Raw genomic sequence first — 15,301 nt, 5'->3', positions numbered from 1 at the left:
TTTTGGAGATTGATAAACTGAAGGAAAGCAAGGTTTTAAAAAATAGTCACTTAGGGAGCTCAGCATGAATAACCTAAAGAACTATAGGGGGCATCTAGATGAACATGCTAAATTCACAGGGCAGCACTATAACAAATGGAGAGGGAAATGTGATGACAAGTTTCAAAGGTGTAGTATGCATATACACTACAAATAGGTTTGTTGTGCATGTAGATTGCAATACTGGTGAAGCATGTACACCACACACAAGGATGCATAATACATGTACACTGTACATATGATGCATGTACATTGCAGACATGCATGCATAATGCATGTAGAGTGCACACGTAGGAACACTATGCATGTAGATTGCACAAATAGGTGTGCTATGTATGTAATTACACACAGGTGTTCTATGAATGTATATGACATATATAAGTATTATATGCATTCTATGCTTGTGCACTGCACATATGGGTGCACTATATATGTACGTTGCACATATAGGTGATCTATGCACATGAATTGCACATATGGGTATACTATGCATGTATGTTGCACATGTGACATGCAGTACAGGTACATTGCACACATGGGTTTTCTTTGCATGTAATTTGCTCATGTAGGTGTGCTGTGCATGGACATTGCACACAATGGTTCACTATGCCTGTACATTACCGATATAAGTTCCAGCGATGTCTTGGGGCATGTGGGGAAGGTGTGCCCTAGCAAGAAAAGATTTATTGAGAAGGTTCATGAAATGACTGCTAAACCAAGGGAGGCGAAGGAGTCTGCTGAAGAAAACCTGATCCTCCAGGAAGGGAAGTCAAGAGTCTGCTGAAGGAAGCAGAAACTCAAGATATCACTCAGCCTCAGCAGAGTTCATGGACAGAGGCCCTGGGTAAGGCAGGGATGAGCAAAGCTGAGTCCAGGAGGGGCTTGTCCCTGTGTTGGGGCTGGGGGCAATCTGGAGTGGGAGCATGTAGAATTAGCATTTCTGCTTTGGTCTGCCTCAGGAGGAAACAAGCCTGTCTGTTTTCATCCTCTTTTTATAAAGTTTTTCCCATCCTGAAACCAAAAACAAATGCAGGTCAACAAACTGTTCAAAGCATCTGGAAGAAACATGCAAATTGCTGAAAACTCTGAAGAGGGACCTGAATGGGCTTTCTCCACTAGTCGCTAAGCTAACACTCTGTGGCTAATAAATTGCTTTAGTCACTTGTGTCCTATTCACCCTCCCCCTGTCCCTTTCCAGTTTGTGGGGAGACTGACATCCACCCCCATAAAGCAGAATTGCTGCCTGAGGTTCACTGCCACTCTCAGCAGGCTGAACAGGTCTCTTGCCAGCTAGAATTCTCACACCAGGTGCTAAGAAAAGACTGTGTGCTTATCTGTCCATTACACTAGTGTATACTTGATTTTCTTCGATCAGGCAAAGAAATGATGTGGGGAAGCATAATACATATGGTAACCCTTACAAGGCTCCATTCTAAGGTTTCAGCTTTGTTCTGCACACTGTAATGACCTGGGAGGGCTGCTGTTAGGGAAAATTCAATATAGAGTCAGAAGACCCATCCCTAAAGTTTTAGACAATCACAGGAAAATTATGTGTGTCAGTTTGCCAGAGTTGCTATGACAAAGAACAGGAATTTATTATCTCACATTTTGGAAACAAGACAATGAAAATCAAGGTCTCAACAGGCCATGCTTTCTCACTGAGTCTGCAGATTCCTGGTGCTGGCTTGCTCAAGGCTTGACTTTCTTGGCTTGCATCTCCGCCTCCATATATAGCAGTCTGTCTCCTTGGTCTCCTCCTCTGGCTTTTTGTGACAGATTATGTCCACATATCCTCTGCCTTATGCATATGGATTAAGGACAACTCTGATTCAATTTGGCCTCATCTAAAAAGGAGCTGCAAAGATCCTATTCACAAATGAATCTACGCCTTTAACAATAGTATTTTCAAAGGTCGTATTTACAAATGGGTTTACACCACAGTAATGCAGATTAAGACTTGACCATGTTTTTGTGGGGGAGATGCTTCAATCCCCAACATCATGCAGTCTCTGGACCTCAGTTTCCTCAACTGCTATTGCAGCCCCAGTGTGAAGCGGGAGGGACAGTATAATGCACACTATAAAAAAAACACAGATAGGACATGTGATGGGGATAGGAGTGGCCAGCAGTCCAGCTCCCTAGTAACGCCCATGTCGTCAAATCCATAACCACTGCCTCCTTTGCAAAATGCCTCCCTTTAGACCCCTTGGTTATACCCCTTCTTGGCTTGCACACATTTCCCTTCCTCTGCTTGGCATGTTCACACCCCTGCCCTACCCAGCTCTATGCTTTGGAGTGCTGATGGTGGAGTGGAAGGGGGAGCCTTGCCCTGAAGTCAGGTCAGAAAGGGAAAACTGTGGCTGTATTGGGCAGCACAGGTCCTGGAGGGAGATATGTGGGGGCACCTGCTCTTCTCACTGGAACTTGGTTGATGATTATCCTTGAAAGGACCACAAAGCGGAGGTGAGGCAGCCTCGATAAGAGAGCCAAGCACAGGGACTGTGTTCCCATACCACTGGTTCCCCAGTGCCTCCACAAGGAACCTACAGCCACACTGTGAGAGGAAAGGGAAGGTGATGCACTCAATATGCACTGGTGTTCTGTTCCATAATGCCTTTGCACAGATCAGCACTTAAGGAGAAGTGACTGCTGTGCACTCATTTATCTCCTGAGACGATCACGGGAGGGTTACAGCAGTGCTTGAGACCTCCAGGCTGAAACCACAGGGGCAAGCCTATGCCTGAGGAAAGAACAAGCAAGTCCCAATAGACAGCATCTGCAGAGACTCCCACACAAGGGCCAGGGCTAACATTACCCCACAAAGCCTTTGGTGCTCTCTGAGGCTGGCTTGAATACTTGTTGCATCCTCCAGGGCTTAGGGCCAAATGAGCCACCCTTTGGTTCTCAACTTCTTAGAAAGGGTACTTCTCCATAGTTTACTACAAAATGAGATTCTGGAATCCCTTAGACATCTGCTGATCTAATACTACACCCAATATTAACACCCCCTCTATAACCTCCTGGTCATCCTAGCTCTTGAACACTTCTTACTCCAACCCAGGCAACCCAAACTGCTGTGGGACAGTTGCACCAGCAAGGTCTTGCTCCATTTGAGCCCAGAACTCCCATGCACTGGCATGTGTGCACACGCATAAGTGCACATATGCCATTAGTAGGTATCAAATATCCCACACTAGCAGTCCCATTTCTAAGAATCTGTTCTTCAGAAATACCTGCACACTTCCTGGAAGATGGCGGCTTAGTAAGACGCGCGGATCTTAGTTTCTTCTCCAGGACAGCTACTAGGGGAGTAGAAATAATACAGAAAGCGCCCAAAGCCACAACAGAGATAAAAAAGACAGCGTACCCCATCCTGGAACAGCTGGCTGGCTGAGAGAAGCAGCTCGGGTGAGATCACCAAGGTGCGCGGGCCTCACTGGGCGGGGCGGCAAGCGGCCGGAGTCACTCCCTTCCCCCTTTCCGGGCCGGCTGGGAGAATTGGAGAGGTGGTCCCCTGAAACCGCGGCGACTGGTGCCCACACCACGCGCGCCCCCCCCCGACCAACTGAGAGAATTGGATCGGAAATCCCCAGGCCGCAGAGAACGGTGACGGGTGGGGGAGGCCCCTTCCAAACCCGTGACTCCCGGGGAACGTGCACTCTCTCGGGCAGGCTGCTGCCGCTGGCGCCCTCCCGCCACGCTTGTCACCCAGGGCCGACTAGGAAATTTGGACGGGCTCTTTCCCGGGCTGCGGCAACCAGCAACCCTCCCTGCGTTCGGACCCCGGGCTGGCTCAAGCTGCTTCGGCTAGCGAACCCCCCGGACGGCGAGAGTTTTCCAAAGTTTAAGGTCCCACAGCACCTTTTACTGGTGGGACCTGCAGACAAACGTGTGCCACGAGCGCCACCTACTGGGCAGGATAAGAAAAACAGAACCCAGAGATTTCACAGGAAAATCTTCCAAACTTTTGGATCCAATACCCAGGGAAATCTGTCTAAATGCGCAGACACCAACAGAAGATAACGGATCACGCTCAAATAATTGAAAATATGGCCCAGTCAAAGGAACAAACCAATAGTTCAAATGAGATACAGGAGCTGAGACAACTAATGCTAAATATACGAACAGAAATGGAAAACCTCTTCAAAAACGAAATCGATAAATTGAGGGAGGACATGAAGAAGACATGGGCTGAACATAAAGAAGAAATAGAAAAACTGAAAAAACAAATCACAGAACTTATGGAAGTGAAGGACAAAGTAGAAAAGATAGAAAAAACAATGGATACCTACAATGATAGATTCAAAGAGACAGAAGATAGAATTAGTGATTTGGAGGATGGAACATCTGAATTCCAAAAACAAACAGAAACTATCAGGAAAAGAATGGAAAAATTTGAACAGGGTATCAGGGAACTCAAGGACAATATGAACCGCACAAATATACGTGTTGTGGATGTCCCAGAAGGAGAAGAGAAGGGAAAAGGAGGAGAAAAACTAATGGAAGAAATTTTCACTGAAAATTTCCCAACTCTTATGAAAGACCTAAAATTACAGATCCAAGAAGTGCAGGGTACTCCAAAGAGATTAGACCCAAATAGGCGTTCTCCAAGACACTTACTAGTTAGAATGTCAGAGGTCAAAGAGAAAGAGAGGATCTTGAAAGCAGCAAGAGAAAAACAATCCATCACATACAAGGGAAACCCAATAAGACTATGTGTAGATTTCTCAGCAGAAACCATGGAGGCTAGAAGACAGTGGGATGATATATTTAAATTACTAAAAGAGAAAAACTTCCAACCAAGACTCCTATATCCAGCAAAATTGTCCTTCAAAAATGAGGGAGAAATTAAAACATTCTCAGACAAAAAGTCACTGAGAGAATTTGTGATCAAGAGACCAGCTCTGCAAGAAATACTAAAGGGAGCACTAGAGTCAGAACCGAAAAGACAGAAGAGAGAGGTATGGAGAAGAGTGTAGAAAGAAGGAAAGTCAGATATGATATATATAATACAAAAGGCATAATGGCAGAGGAAAATATTATCCAAACAGTAATAACACTAAATGTTAACGGACTGAATTCCCCAATCAAAAGACATAGATTGGCTGAATGGATTAAAAAACAGGATCCTTCTATATGCTGTCTACAGGAAACACATCTTAGACCCAAAGATAAACATAGGTTGAAAGTGAAAGGTTGGGAAAAGATATTTCATGCAAATAACAACCAGAAAATAGCAGGAGTGGCTATACTAATATCCAACAAGTTAGACTTCAAATGTAAAACAGTTAAAAGAGACAAAGAAGGACACTATATACTAATAAAAGGAACAATTAAACAAGAAGACATAACAATCATAAATATTTATGCACCGAACCAGAATGCCCCAAAATACGTGAGGAATACACTGCAAACACTGAAAAGGGAAATAGACACAAATACCATAATAGTTGGAGACTTCAATTCCCCACTCTCATCAATGGACAGAACATCTAGACAGAGGATCAATAAAGAAATAGAGAATCTGAATATTACTATAAAGGAGCTAGACTTAACAGACATTTATAGGACATTACATCCCACAACAGCAGGATACACCTTTTTCTCAAGTGCTCATGGATCATTCTCAAAGATAGACCATATGCTGGGTCACAAAGCAAGTCTTAACAAATTTGAAAAGATTGAAATCATACACAACACTTTCTCGGATCATAAAGGAATGAAGTTGGAAATCAATAATAGGTGGAATGCCAGAAAATTCACAAATACATGGAGGCTCAACAACACACTCTTAAACAACGAGTGGGTCAAAGAAGAAATTGCAAGAGAAATTAGTAAATACCTCGAGGCAAATGAAAATGAAAACACAACATATCAAAACTTATGGGATGCAGCAAAAGCAGTGCTAAGAGGGAAATTTATTGCCCTAAATGCCTATATCAGAAAAGAAGAAAAGGCAAAAATGCAGGAATTAACTGTTCAATTGGAAGAACTGGAGAAAGAACAGCAAACTAATCCCAAAGCAAGCAAAAGGAAAGAAATAACAAAGATCAGAGCAGAAATAAATGAAATTGAAAATATGAAAACAATAGAGAAAATCAATAAGACCAGAAGTTGGTTCTATGATAAAATCAATAAGATTGATGGGCCCCTATCAAGATTGACAAAAAGAAGAAGAGAGAGGATGCAAATAAATAAGATCAGAAATGGAAGAGGAGACATAACTACTGACCTCACAGAAATAAAGGAGGTAATAACAGGATACTATGAACAACGTTACACTAATAAATACAACAATTTAGATGAAATGGACGGGTTCCTGGAAAGACATGAACAACCAACTTTGACTCAAGAAGACATAGATGAACTCAACAAACCAATCACAAGTAAAGAAATTGAATTAGTCATTCAAAAGCTTCCTAAAAAGAAAAGTCCAAGACCAGATGGCTTCACATGTGAATTCTACCAAACGTTCCAGAAAGAATTAGTACCAATTCTCCTCAAACTCTTCAAAAAAATCGAAGTGGAGGGAAAACTGCCTAATTCATTCTATGAAGCCAACATCACCCTCATACCAAAACCAGGCAAAGATATTACAAAAAAAGAAAACTACAGACCAATCTCTCTAATGAATACAGATGCAAAACTCCTCAATAAAATTCTAGCAAATCGTATCCAACAACACATTAAAAGAATTATACATCATGACCAAGTAGGACTCATCCCAGGTATGCAAGGATGGTTCAACATAAGAAAATCAATTAATGTAATACACCATATCAACAAATCAAAGCAGAAAAATCACATGATCATCTCAATTGATGCAGAGAAGGCATTCGACAAGATTCAACATCCTTTCCTGTTGAAAACACTTCAAAAGATAGGAATACAAGGGAACTTCCTTAAAATGATAGAGGGAATATATGAAAAACCCACAGCTAATATCATCCTCAATGGGGAAAAATTGAAAACTTTCCCCCTAAGATCAGGAACAAGACAAGGATGTCCACTATCACCACTATTATTCAACATTGTGTTGGAGGTTCTAGCCAGAGCAATTAGACAAGAAAAAGAAATACAAGGCATCAAAATTGGAAAGGAAGAAGTAAAACTATCACTGTTTGCAGACGATATGATACTATACGTCGAAAACCCGGAAAAATCCACAACAAAACTACTAGAGCTAATAAATGAGTACAGCAAAGTAGCAGGTTACAAGATCAACATTCAAAAATCTGTAGCATTTCTATACACTAGTAATGAACAAGCTGAGGGGGAAATCAAGAAATGAATCCCATTTACAATTGCAACTAAAAGAATAAAATACCTAGGAATAAATTTAACTAAAGAGACAAAAAACCTATATAAAGAAAACTACAAAAAACTGCTAAAAGAAATCACAGAAGACCTAAATAGATGGACGGGCATACCGTGTTCATGGATTGGAAGACTAAATATAGTTAAGATGTCAATCCTACCTAAATTGATTTACAGATTCAATGCAATACCAATCAAAATCCCAACAACTTATTTTTCAGAAATAGAAAAACCAATAAGCAAATTTATCTGGAAGGGCAGGGTGCCCCGAATTGCTAAAAGCATCTTGAGGAAAAAAAACGAAGCTGGAGGTCTCGCGCTGCCTGACTTTAAGGCATATTATGAAGCCACAGTGGTCAAAACAGCATGGTATTGGCATAAAGATAGATATATCGACCAATGGAATCGAATAGAGTGCTCAGATATAGACCCTCTCATCTATGGACATTTGATCTTTGATAAGGCAGTCAAGCCAACTCACCTGGGACAGAACAGTCTCTTCAATAAATGGTGCCTAGAGAACTGGATATCCATATGCAAAAGAATGAAAGAAGACCCATCTCTCACACCCTATACAAAAGTTAACTCAAAATGGATCAAAGATCTAAACATTAGGTCTAAGACCATAAAACAGTTAGAGGAAAATGTTGGGAGATATCTTATGGATCTTACAACTGGAGGCGGTTTTATGGACCTTAAACCTAAAGCAAGAGCACTGAAGAAGGAAATAAATAAATGGGAACTCCTCAAAATTAAACACTTTTGCGCATCAAAGAACTTCATCAAGAAAGTAGAAAGACAGCCTTCACAATGGGAGACAATATTTGGAAATGATATATCAGATAAAGGTCTAGTATCCAGAATTTATAAAGAGATTGTTCATCTCAACAACAAAAAGACAGCCAACCCAATTACAAAATGGGAAAAAGACTTGAACAGACACCTATCAGAAGAGGAAATACAAATGGCCAAAAGGCACATGAAGAGATGCTCAATGTACCTGGCCATTAGAGAAATGCAAATCAAAACCACAATGAGATATCATCTCACACCCACCAGAATGGCCATTATCAACAAAACAGATAATGACAAGTGCTGGAGAGGATGCGGAGAAAGAGGCACACTTATCCACTGTTGGTGGGAATGTCAAATGGTGCAACCACTGTGGAAGGCAGTTTGGCGGTTCCTCAAAAAGCTGAATGTAGCATTGCCATACGACCCAGCAATACCATTGCTGGGAATATACTCAAAGGACTTAAGGGCAAAGACACAAACGGACATTTGCACACCAATGTTTATAGCAGCGTTATTTACAATTGCAAAGAGATGGAAACAGCCGAAATCTCCATCAACAGAAGAGTGGCTAAACAAACTGTGGTATATACATACGATGGAATACTATGCAGCTTTAAGACAGGATAAACTTATGAAGCATGTAATAACATGGATGGACCTAGAGAACATTATGCTGAGTGAGTCTAGCCAAAAACTAAAGGACAAATACTGTATGGCCCCACTGATGTGAACAGACATTCGAGAATAAATTTGGAATATGTCCTTGATAACAGAGTCCAGCAGGAGGTAGAAACAGGGTAAGATAATGGCCAATTGGAGTTGAAGGGATACAGATGGTGTAACAGGACTAGATACAAAAACTCAAAAATGGACAGCACAATAATACCTAATTGTAAAGTAATCATGTTAAAACACTGAATGAAGCTGCATCTGAGCTATAGGTTTTTGTTTTGTTTTGTTTTGTTTTGATTTTACTATTATTATTTTTATTTTTTTCTCTATATTAGCATTCTATATCTTTTTCGGTTATGTTGCTAGTTCTTCTAAACCAATGCATATGTACTAAGAAATGATGATCATGCATCTATGTGATGATGTTAAGAATTAATGATTGCATATGTAGAATGGTATGATCTCTAAATGTTGGGTTAATTTCTTTTTTTCCGTTAATTAAAAAAAAAAAGAGAGAAGGGATAATTGGAGCTGAAGGGATACAGACTGTACAACGGGACTGGATATAAAAACTCAGAAACGGACAGCACAATACTACCCAATTGTAATGCAATTATGTTAAAACACTGAATGAAGCTGCATGTGAGGTATAGGTTTTTTGTTTTTTGTTTTTTTTTTCTTTCTATTATTGTTTTAATTCTTATTCTGTTGTCTTTTTATTTCTTTTTCTAAATCGATGCAAATGTACTAAGAAATGATGAATATGCAACTATGTGATGTTATTAAGAATTACTGATTGTACATGTAGATTGGAATGATTTCTAATTGTTTCGTTAATTCTTTTGTTAATTAATAAAAAAAAAAAAAAAGAAATACCTGCACAGCTGTGTAAAATAAAAATGCACTAAGTTGTTTCCTAGGGAGTTGTAATAGTACTCTCCCTGGCATTAGCACTGTTCAAGCCAAACTGGAATGACCATTAGACAGTGGGTGCTGTGGAGAAGATTCCAGCATCAAGTGGGAGATAGATGCCATGCCTTAGTGTTCTTCCAGTCATAAGCCCTTGAGCTGCTCAGCTGTTGGAAGAGACGTAGCAGACCCCTGGACCCACTTTGTCCTCTCTACCTCACCTGTGTCTCCAGATTCTATACCACATGCTCCCCACCATGGTAAAGCCCCAGAACCCCCTGGAGAAGGGATGAACACCCAAGGCTCTCCATGATTCCTGAGCCATCTGAACCCTTCCTCCCTGGTGCTTCTGGGAGGAAGGAATCCAATATAGTCCCCACCTATGCCCTCTTCATAGGAGGTCCAACAAATTCACCCAAGCATATGTACTCCTTGGACAGAAAACATGCAGGGCTGGCTGAGAGCTGGCAGTGGGGTTAGTAAGTGTGTTGGCTATGGGGAGCTTCAGGGCTAGGCAGTGGTGGACATCCCTCAGCCATTCCATGAGTGTGGCAATACTCACACCTGCTTGCCCAGAATGGGCAGATGTACTGGCAGGAGCAACCCACACCGGCTCAGGGGGAAGCAGAGCCAGTGCAGTAATGATTTGTGGTGGCAAAGCGTCCTTAGACAGTGTTGTTGTGGGCCATGGAAGGTCCGTCCAGCATGCCCTTGTCCTAAAATCCACCTGTCCTAAACCCTTCCCTATAAGACAGACAAACCCTAATCCAATCAGCAGGAGTCAAGTTAACTTCCTTTTCATGTCTATAAAAATCATTTGCCAAACCTAAAGCACTGAAGCTACTTCTGTTCTGGCTTCCTTTGCTTCAACAAGACTGGTGTCTCAAATAAAATGCTGTAGTCTGCAATCTCAACTTCAATTTATCATTCACAAGTTTAGAGACCCACTGAGATATAGAAGATGTCCTCTGAGGCTGTGACTCCAGCAGCTTGTCAGGTGAGGCATCAACAAAAGACGCTTTTGTGCTGCTGTCTGATCTCCAAGACTTCACATCCGCAGGTTACCCCTTCCTATATCTGAACTGCACAGCTTTGCATGGAGCTCAACTGCCTTTCCTTGGGGCTTTGGTTTAGGTACATTTGGTTTGGGTTTTGTTTCAGTTCTATTCTCAGACTTTGCATTTGGTTTCATTCCATTTCTCCCTTCAGCTCTAATTTTCTGTTTGTCTTGGAGACAAATGGTTTGGGAATCCATGAGACCTGATAAGCCAACTCCAAATCTAGGTCACCTGGCAAGCAGCTTGCCAGTCCTCCAGCTGCTGTGTAATATCCTCCTTTTCTACCCACTATCCTGCCTGTGTTCATTTCCAGACACCATCTGGAAACATGTGGATTTCCACTCACCAGAGGATCTTGCTAAGTTCACAGCGTTATCCGAGTGGCTGAACTAAAAGACCTGGGACTAAGACATTTCACCCGAGGGCAGCATAATGGGGTCTTCCTGCTCTTAAATCTCCTTCCCCTCTTCCTGCTAAAGCTCTTCTTACATATCCTCACACTACGGACCTGTGACTTTTTGGTCATGAGTGGATCTGAGGAAGGATGATTTGCCCCTGTAGTGGCCACTTTGAGAAACATAAAAGGAACAAAATCGTGCACAAGAGAGGCTCTTAAAAATAAATTACTGGCACTTGGAGGCTATTAGAGGACAATCTGTCTCTGTGACAGCTTTACTTAATTCTAATTTTCTTCCTTAGAAAAAGAAAAGGCAAACAAATAAAAAGCAGAACAAAGAGGAGCAAACTCCATGCTACTCCAAGATCAGCTCCCCATCTTCCTGCACCCATCCCTTCCCCCATGGCTGCCCTAACAGGGTCCTCCTGACCCCTGAGGGAAACTTATCTAGTCCAGACATCTTTAAAGATTAAACCTTCTTTGGAAAGTGGATGCCCACTGGAGCAGAATTTAAACCTTGGACCTGAACTAAATTAAAAGCCAGAATTAAAGATTTCCACAAACAAGGCCAGCAAATATTCATAGAAGAACTGAGAATTCTTTTCTGTGCATGTGGTCCAGGGCTATCTGACCTCCATCAGGTTGAACACATGCTGGTCAAGAACTCCAAGGCTAAATCCTGAATGGCAAAAGTTTGGTAGACTGACCCAGAAAGAGACCTGCAGATTCCTCTCTACACAACAAATCAGAGAGTTGAATAGGCTTAATAAATAGAGCAAAGTTTCTACAAGATTACCTACCGGCCAGGGCAAGGAAAACTTAGAAGTCTCCTTCTCAAATTATGATGGAATAGCGTTAACCCTCAAGTTAAATTAAAAACCTCAATTTGTAGCACCTGCCAAGAACAAAACTTCTTATAAAAATATGAGTGAAGCAAAGAGATAAAGCCAGCTCCTTTATATAAAATAGCAAGTGTTGTATTTTCCTGTTTCTGGTTTTTTGTTGTTTTTTTTTTTGCCTAAATCATGGCTGAAAAAAAATTAATTAGAACTATAAACTCCCTATTTTTGCCTGGTAGTTTGATGTATATTTTTCTACCTTTGATTGGTAATACCAATTAAACAAATAAAAGTGCCTAAAAGATCTTTATTCAAATTGCATAAGGATAAATAGGTGTTTATATATAAATTAATACTCCTAAAGTTCAAAAAATTAAGCTGAACTTTTAATACTTTCAAAGTAAAAAGAATATTTGTAGAATTAAATTAAAATGTTTTAAAAATTCAAGGGAACATAATCTAGGTAAACAGGACTCGGGCAAACAGGACTAGTTTAATATTGTTCGTTAAATAAAAATGGCTATGTTTTCTGAGTTATCAATATTAAGTGAAGTAAAAGGCTGCAACTGAGAAATTGGGATTTAAGAGTTTAAGGGATGATTTTGATTACTGAATCATTATTTAGATATTCCTTTTTGTTTTCTGGTATATTGGAATAGACAGAAGGAAATACCTGAATTCTCTAAATTGTCATCCAGCTGCCTTGATCTCTGATAATAATTGTACAGCCTTTATATTCTGCCCCTGTGATTGTAAGAACTTGTGACTAATCTTCATTTGTACCCATTTATCCAGTTTTTCAACTTGTAATCACTAAAGACAGCCCTATTGTTTATTCATGAAATGCCTTGGGTCAGCCCAGAACTGACCCACCCTAAATCCACAGTTTTCTTGATAACCGAGACTGGTTTTAACCAAGATGGGACTGCCTGACTTAGTACTTATACTTTAACCTACAGATTACCTATACCTCATTATAATACTAAAAATCATGCCCATCATCATATTAAGCTCACCATTCTTACATACATCCTGTGACTAAGAATATAATCCATCTGCGCATACTCAATAATTAAATCACTTCTAATTACATCATTTGGGGCCACTGTGCTCATTATCCTAAAACCTGCCCATCTTTTAATTCTCTAAAACTATCAGAATTACTGCAGCTTAGGGAAATAGATTTTTGGACGATAGGCCATCTGAACTTCTGCTGTATGCCTAATAATAAACTTTTTCTCTCTTTGAAACCCTGGTGTTTCAGGAATTGGTCATTTGAGAACATTAGGCAAAAGAATTCACCACCTTTGTCCAGTAACAAGTGTATAATTTTATTCCTCTTTGATATCTTCTTCCTAAATTTCTAAGATTTACTGGTTAAATATGGTAACATTGTATCTACTGGATGTTTAAAATGATGAAAAATGTGAATTTTTGTTTAGACAAATTGAACTATTATTCTCACAAATTTTATAACAAGTTATTGTGTTTTGTTAATTTTGTTAATTTCCAAGAAAATTAAACGTATAAGGCATGCATATTTTGTCTTTGTTAAGGAAAAATAATAGTTTTGTCCTAAAGTAATTTAACTTGCAGAATGAGAAACAGGAAAGTAGGACAAAACCTAAAGGAATATAGAAAATTGTAGAAATGAATTTTATTATAAATGAAATGTATTTATAAGATTTCAGTTGTTTCACATCAAAAATTATATTCATGCAAAACTAGAATTTGTTTTTCTCTCTGAAAATGGTGAAACTTTCTTGAATTATTGGTCTGCTCTTAGTGAGGGGTTACAAAGGTTTTTTTGTAACCATCTGAGTATTCTGCTTAAAAGACAAAGATTCTATGTCATATCAGAATAATATCCTCCTTTACATTTATGTTGACCTTATCATTCTTTATTGTTTAAGCTCTTCTTGTTGCTGGTTTTTGTTTCGAGGTTCTTGGCCATCCTGTGAGAATAGGTTCTTGGCTATGCAAAGAGAAGGAATTCAAGCACACAGCCCAAAGATTAAACAGGAAGAAAATTAATTGAGTACACGTGCAGAGAAGGAGCATGTGGGCACTCTCACAAGAAAAGATCGGAGAGTGGTGAAAGGTCCTGACAATGTGGAACAATTTGCTTTTACAGATTAGCTTTAATTACTCCCTTTCCTTGTTTAGGGCTCTTTCTACTACTCTTCCTTCTTTCCAGGGCTCGCCTGGTGGTAGGTAGTGCATTTGTGTGGATCAGTTGGCACCGCCCTTCTCCATAGATGACTCACTCAGATGGGGGCCATTTGGCCCCGAGGTGTTGCTTTATTGCTATTCTGGAATTTGCCCTTTGCTTTTTCAGCCACAGCTTAATTCTAATCCTGCTTCATTCTCACTTTTAGAAGAACTAAGTTTGTGTTTCCTTTTTTAAAAATCATGTAACTCCTATATTTACTTTTAAAATCTTCTACTGTTACTTTTGTAAGTAGATAACCAACTATTGTTTACCAGCGACCTTTGGTATGATTTAGCCCTTTGATACTATTTAGCCAAGTGTTCAAACTTCCCAACACCTTTTGATATTTGCCTTCTCAAAAATTAAACCCTGAAGGATATCTTTTTTATTTTAAACTACGTTTGGGATTTTCCAGACGGCACCTCGAAAATCACAAAGGATTTGTTTTCCCCCTTATAAAAATAGAGGTGCTAAAAATAGTTCGGTTCATTTGATACTTAAAATAATCAATTTGCATGGCTAGAATGTTATTCATACAAATCTTTAGAAATTATATAAAATTCCTAGAGATTATTGTCCATGAAGCACCCTGATACTGATTGGCATGATATTATACAACAATATATGTTATTAGTTATAATTTTAGTTATTCTTAAAAAAAATTCTGCATGGCACAAAGACAATCACATTTTCAAAGTAACATTCAGTTACTTTGAAATACTCTGACATTTCTCTAAAACTGCTAATAATCAGCTACAGGTCAGAGTTTTATCATCAGCCAAACAAACAAACAAACAAATGAACAAAAAAACGGTGGGGAAGACTTAAATGAGAAGCAAAGTGAGTATATAAATCATATCCTACCTGTCAATTAACATTACACTGGTAAATCTGTAAAGGTGAGTCAGGGTCAAAGACCTCAGCTGTGGTAATTTGAAGCCATTATGTACCCAAGAAAAGGCCACTTTCTTTTAATCCATTCCTGTAGGTGCAGGACTGGTATGGGTGGGACCTTTTGATTAGGTTATTTCAATTGAGATGTGGCCTGCCCCCTTCCAAGTAG

General features: G+C 39.8%; 2 long non-coding RNA genes across 2 annotated transcripts in view; both read right to left on the bottom strand.

Annotated features, from left to right (window-relative positions):
- Positions 1-15,301, bottom strand: part of LOC143676195 (uncharacterized) — a 264,759-nt gene that overhangs the window by 91,893 nt on the left and 157,565 nt on the right. The window lies entirely within an intron of this gene.
- Positions 1-15,301, bottom strand: part of LOC143676196 (uncharacterized) — a 94,837-nt gene that overhangs the window by 55,124 nt on the left and 24,412 nt on the right. The window lies entirely within an intron of this gene.

The sequence above is a fragment of the Tamandua tetradactyla genome, chromosome 3 (genome assembly GCF_023851605.1).
Source record: "Tamandua tetradactyla isolate mTamTet1 chromosome 3, mTamTet1.pri, whole genome shotgun sequence".
NCBI lineage: Eukaryota > Metazoa > Chordata > Mammalia > Pilosa > Myrmecophagidae > Tamandua > Tamandua tetradactyla.
This window is presented reverse-complemented; position numbering and strand designations above follow the sequence as displayed.